The sequence below is a fragment of the Saccopteryx bilineata genome, chromosome X (genome assembly GCF_036850765.1).
Source record: "Saccopteryx bilineata isolate mSacBil1 chromosome X, mSacBil1_pri_phased_curated, whole genome shotgun sequence".
Taxonomy (NCBI): domain Eukaryota; kingdom Metazoa; phylum Chordata; class Mammalia; order Chiroptera; family Emballonuridae; genus Saccopteryx; species Saccopteryx bilineata.
Window position 1 is genome coordinate 4415119 of NC_089502.1, and position 6101 is coordinate 4421219.

General features: G+C 33.2%; 1 pseudogene; it reads right to left on the minus strand.

The window, feature by feature from the left end:
* Window positions 1–502: 502 nt before the first annotated feature.
* LOC136317066 (Golgi SNAP receptor complex member 1-like) lies at window positions 503–1665 on the minus strand (annotated as a pseudogene).
* Window positions 1666–6101: the final 4436 nt, after the last annotated feature.

The window sequence follows — 6101 nt, forward strand, 5'->3', positions numbered from 1 at the left end:
AAAAAAATCCTTTTTGTAGTGTTTCTTATTTCAGACAACCTCAACTTTGTTGAAGGTGGACTGTCAGCATCTCAAAGAAAGATGTGAAAAATGGCATTTCTCTCAAATACCTAAAGAGTTGAGAACTCAGAGTAGAAATATTTATAGCACAGATTATCAAGAACTGAGTAGTGATTTTTCATTATGAGTGTAAAATAAAAGGAACAGTAATATTTTATTCATAATTCATTTTGGAAGCTAGAAGGAAAGCAGTCTTTGGATACAGAGATCTGGCTTTTTGAGGTGTTGGCCAGAAGACCTAGTGTGTCGTCGGCCTTCAACACTACTACTGAAGCACAGAAACTCTGTCCTAACTGGTTTACTTACCTCCTGGAAAGATAAATGCAACTGCAAACTTTTTATTTTTCTTTTTTTAAAACTAAAAACAGAAGAAAGTGTGTGTTTAAAAAAAAGCACAGAAAAACTGGCTTCAGCTCAACCCGACCATGTTAGTGTCCATCACTGTCAGTCTTGACTTATCAGGCTAATTATCAGGATGGCCAATTTCTCGTTCCCACTTTTCCTTATTCCAGATCAGGGCTAGAGAATAGTAGTTGTCAAGAGTTTCTGGAGATGCCCCATCAATGTAAAGCATACAGCAGCAATAGGATGGTCAGATACCAATAACTGCCCAGGATGAACAAGTCTTGCCATTTTCTAAGTTTGATTTGCTGGATCAGGCTGTTCACAGCAGGAAAACGATTGGCCAAAGTGTTCATTTTGCTCTGAATCTACTTCAACATTCCTCTCTGTGAAGTCATACTGTCTTTTGTTGCCATAGCAATGCTTATTGTTTCTTCTATTAGACGATCTGAGTTTCAAAGGTGCTCATGTTCTTTCAAAAACAGTTCAGTTCTTTTGTTATTTACTCCAGACCCACTTTTATATGACTCAATATCTTTCTGTACTGATCCCATGAGATTCTCCCTTTCCCATACTGCCACAAAGTTTGCTTTGGTTTTATAAAAATCATGTGTATAATTCTGCAATATGTCTTTATGCCACTGTAATGCAGTGGTCCCCAACCCCCAGGCTGCGGACCAGTACCGGTCAATGGGCCATTTAGTACTGGTCTGCAGAGAAAGAATAAATAACTTACATTTTATTTATATTTAAGTCTGAACAATGTTTTATTTTTTTAAAGTGACCAGATTCCCTCTGTTACACCCATCTAAGACTCCCTCTTGACGCTTGTCTCGGTCACATGATACATTTATCTGTCCCACCCTAAAGGCCGGTCTGTGAAAATATTTTCTGACATTAAACCGGTCCATGGCCCAAAAAAGGTTGGGGACCACTGCTGTAATGTATGCATCAGTACTGCATTCAAGGAGGGGACACCCGCACTGTTGGTATATTCTGGATTTTATCATTTATTCCTGTAAGCCTTGTCAAAAACTGTTCGATTTCAATCGCAATTGTTTCAAACGTTCTGTCTTGGCTTGATCCATTTAAAAGAAGTGTTTTGTCAGAGCTATGCTTGTCACATCTTCTATCTTGGGCACTGGTGTGACTGAAATTTGTACATAGTTTACTGAAGGAAACTAATTTCAGGTCAAGTTTATTTTTCAGCTGTTGAGCCTGTTTCCTGAGATCTTCCCAGTAATTGCTGGTTTCTGCCGCCATCTTTGTTGTCCAACTTCAGTCAAGACAGGAGAATAGAGGTAGTGCCTTTTGCCCATTTTTAAATTAGATTGTTTACCTTCCTCGTGTTAGGTTTTAGAAGTTCTTCATAAATTTTGATTATTAACCCCTATCAGATGTATTTAGGAATATGTTTTCCCATTGTGTGGGTCATCTTTTTATTTTGTTAATGGTGTCTTGCTTTGCAAAAGCTTTTTTTTTATATAGTCCTATGTGTTCATTCTATTCTTTATTTCACTTGCCCATGTAGATAAATCAACAAAAATATTGTTCTAAGAGATATTGGAGTTTACTGCCTATATTTTCTTCCAAGATGTTTATGGTTTCATGACTTGCATTTAAGTCTTTTATCCACTTTGAGTTTATTTTTCTCAATGATGTAAGTTGGTGGTCTACTTTCATTTTTTTGGATGTACCTGTCTAATTTTCCCAACACTATTTATAAAAGAGACTGTCTTTACTCCACTGTATATTCTTAAATCCTTTGTCAAATGTCAGTTGACCATATAAATTTGGGTTTATTTCTGGGTTCTCTTTTCTGTTACATTGATCTGTATGCTTGTTCTTATGACAGTACCAAGCTGCTTTGATTTTTATGGCCTAATGCAGTGGTTCTCAAACTTTTTGAAGTCGGGGTGCATTTAAAATTTTACAAATAATTGTAGGCACACTATATACAAATTTTTGAGAAATATGTTATAATAATTAAGTCAAATATTAAAGAAAAAATATAAAAGTCCAAGTATGTTTTATGGTAACTAAACAAAAGAAATACAACAAAATTAAATTTATTCTGACATTAAAAAGCATTTTTATGTTACATTTCTTGAGCTATGGTTTTTAGAATTCATAAAAAAGAGGGGTTTAAAAAAACCACAAAAAAGTTATCATACACACACACATTCTTAGTAAGATTTAGTAAATTTGACAGGTCCTGGCAAAAATGTGTTAAGCTTTTTTCATTCTTGTGTTTATGAGAAATGTGAGCCTGATGTGTCCTAGCAATTTCTTCCATGTTTGGGCCTATATTTAAAGGAAAACTCTCATTTCCTCATCAATACATTGAAGAATTCTTCTCTTTTTACTCTTAATTGTGTTGAGGGTAGAAAATTCTAATTTACATAGATAAGATGTTGAAAATTATAATAAAATGTACAAAGGTTTTTTAGAAATTTGCTACATATTCTTCTTTTATAGAAATCCAAAAGGCTTCAAGAGACAATTCTTTATGTTTAATAATCAATCCACAATCAGTGGATATAGCTGCCAGTTCTTCTTCTTCTGTTAATATTAAACAAAAATTACTTGAAGCTTCCATTAATGGATTTCTAATCCAGTAGTATTGCTCAGTGTTAAGAGATAGAAAATGCTATAAATTAAATTCCGCCCGTCAGCCTTCAAGTCCTATTTTATTTACACTTAACTTTTTCTCACTTCCAGAATCAGATTCTTTAATATAATGCTTCTTTTTGAGAAATCTGTTCATTTTATTTGGGTGTATTTATCTAAAACTGATATAACAATGTGTTAATAATAAATATAATAATGATGTGTTAACAAAAAGAGCGGTATTTTTGTAATGAAAAGGTATAATAGAGTAACTATATTTTTATATCTGGGCATATGCCAGAAACCAGTGCAACTAGTAATTCCAGGTAATAATCCCAAGTGGGAACAATGCGGAATTAAGAATATACACAGAATAAAAAAAAATATGGGGTCAGGAGGGCCCTATAATTACTGCTGGCAAGAACAAATCAAACCCCAAAAACACGTTTTTCTTTATTTATATGGCTAAGTGGGCCATGAGCAAATCAATGAGATCTTTGACCATGTTTCCAAGGAACCAAATAATTTTACCAAGTGCAGAAAACGCACAGCATACATATCACCTTAACTTTACACCAAACAAAGGATAGAAAAAACTTATCTTCAGTCTTTCCAGGGAACATGGGGGATAGTGTAAACAATTCAGCACCATAGTTTAACAGCCTTTTGCAACCTAATCAGGGAAGTGAGGTGGGGGGTTGGGCAGACTGTCAGCTTACAGTCAATTCTCCACACTTCTGTGCCCCAAAAATCTAAACTCCAAAATCCCTGTTGGTTTTTTGGTCCCTAGCAGGCACATATTTCTCTGGAATACCATAGGGCTCACCTGGAAATCTTCTAGGGTGCACCAGTGTGCCCTGGTACTCACTTTGAGAACCACTGGCCTAGTGGTATAACTTGATATCAGGAAGTGTGATACCTCCCACTTAATTCTTCATTTTCAAAAATCACTGAGGCTATTCATGTTCTTTTTTGGTTCCATATAAATTTTTGGTGTATATGTTCTATAATTTTAAAGTATGCCATTGGTAATTTAATAGAAATTGCATTAAATCTATAGATTGCTTTGGGTAACATAGACAATTTAATGATATTTATTCTTTCTATCCCTGAACAAGTTGTATCTTCCACTTGTTTGTATCTTCCTTGATTTCTTTTTTAAATATCTTTTAATTTTCTGAGTACAAGTCTTCTATCTCCTTGGTTAAATTTACTACTAGATACTTTATTTATTTTTGTTGTTGTTGTTGCAATAGTAAAGTGGATTGTTTTCTTAATTTCTCTTTCAGACAGTTAAGTGTTGGTGTATAAAAATGCCACCAATTTCTAAATATTAATTTTATATACTACTACCTTGCCTAATTCACTCATCAAGTCTAGTAGCTTTTTGATTGAGACTTTAGAGTTTTCTATTTACAATATTATATCATAAGCAAATAATAATAATTGTAATTATTTTCCAGTTTGGATGCTTTTTATTTCTTCTTCTTGACAGATTGCTTTGGTTAGGCCTTCCAAAACTATTTTGAATAAAAGTGATGAAAGGGGGCATTCCTGCCTTGTTCTTGGTCTTCAGGGGATTGCTTTTAATCTTTTGCCCATTGAGTATGATGTTGGCTGTGGGTTTGTCATAGATGGCCTTTGTTATGTTGAGGTATGTTCTCTGTAGTCCCAGTTTGCTGAAAATTTTGATTATAAATGGGTGCTGAATTTTATCAAAAGCCTTTTCTGCATTTATTGATATAATCATGTGATTTTTATTTTTTATGTGATAAATCACATTGATTGATTTATGAATATTGTACCAGTCTTGCCTCCTGAGAATACATCCCACTTGATTATGATGTATGGTTTTTTTTATGTATTGCTGAATTTATTTTGCTAATATTTTGTTGAGAATTTTATCAGCTAAGTTCATTAAGAAAATTGTCTTATAGTTTTCTTTCTTTGTAGTGTATTTACCTGATTTTGGAATGAGAATTATGCTTGCCTCATAAAGGGAGCTTGGAAGTATTTCCTCCTCTTGAATTTTTAAAATAGCTTGAGAAAGATAGGTGTTAGTTCTTTGAATATTTGGCAAAATTTGCCTGTGAAGCCATCTGGTTTAAAAGTTTTGTTTGCTGGGAGTTGTTTGATAATTTTTAAATTTCATTTGTTGTAATTGATCTGTTTAGATTTTCTAATTCTTCCAGATTGAGTTTTTGGATGATCATATGTTTCTGGGAACTTATCTATTTTGCCGAGTTTATCCAATTTTTTGGCATACAGATATTCATTATATATTCTTACAACCCTTTGTATTTCTGTGGTGTCAGTGATTACTTCTCCACTTTCATTTTTAATTATATTTATTTGAGTCCTCTCTCTTTTTCTCTTGACGAGTTTGGTTAAAATTTCATCAATCTTGTTGACCTTTTCAAAGAACCAGCTCTTTGTTTCATTGATCTTTTGTATTGTTGTTTCTTTTCTTTTTTTTTTCTTTTAGCTTCTATGTCATTTTTTCCACTGTGATCTTTAGTATTTCCTTCTTTCTGCTTCCTCTGTGATTTATCTGTTGTTCTTTTCTAGCTCTCTTAGATGCAGTGTTAAGTTGTTTATTTTAGGTTTTTCTTGTTTCTTAAGGTATGCTTGTAATGCTGTGAACTTCCTTCTCAGGATTGCTTTTGCTGTATCTCATAAATTTTGACGTGTTGCATGTTCATTTTCATTTGTCTCCAGGAAATATTTTTATATCTTCCTTGACCTCATTGTTAATCTATTCATTATTTAATAACATGCTATTTAGCTTCAAAGTGTTTGAATGTTTTTCAGTTTTTTCTATTTTACTTGATTTTTAGTTGCATGCCATTTTGATCAGAGAAGATGCTTGATAGGATTTCAATATTCTTAAATTTATTGAGATTTGTTTTCTGTCCTAACATGTAGTCTCTCCTAGGGAATGTACAACAAGCACTTGAAAAGAATGTATATTCTGCTTCTTTGGGGTTAAAGGTTCTGAAAATATTACTAAATCCAGTTGATCTAATGTGTCATTTAAAGCTGCTGTTTTTTTGTTAATTTTCTCTCTGGAAGATCTCTCCATTGATATT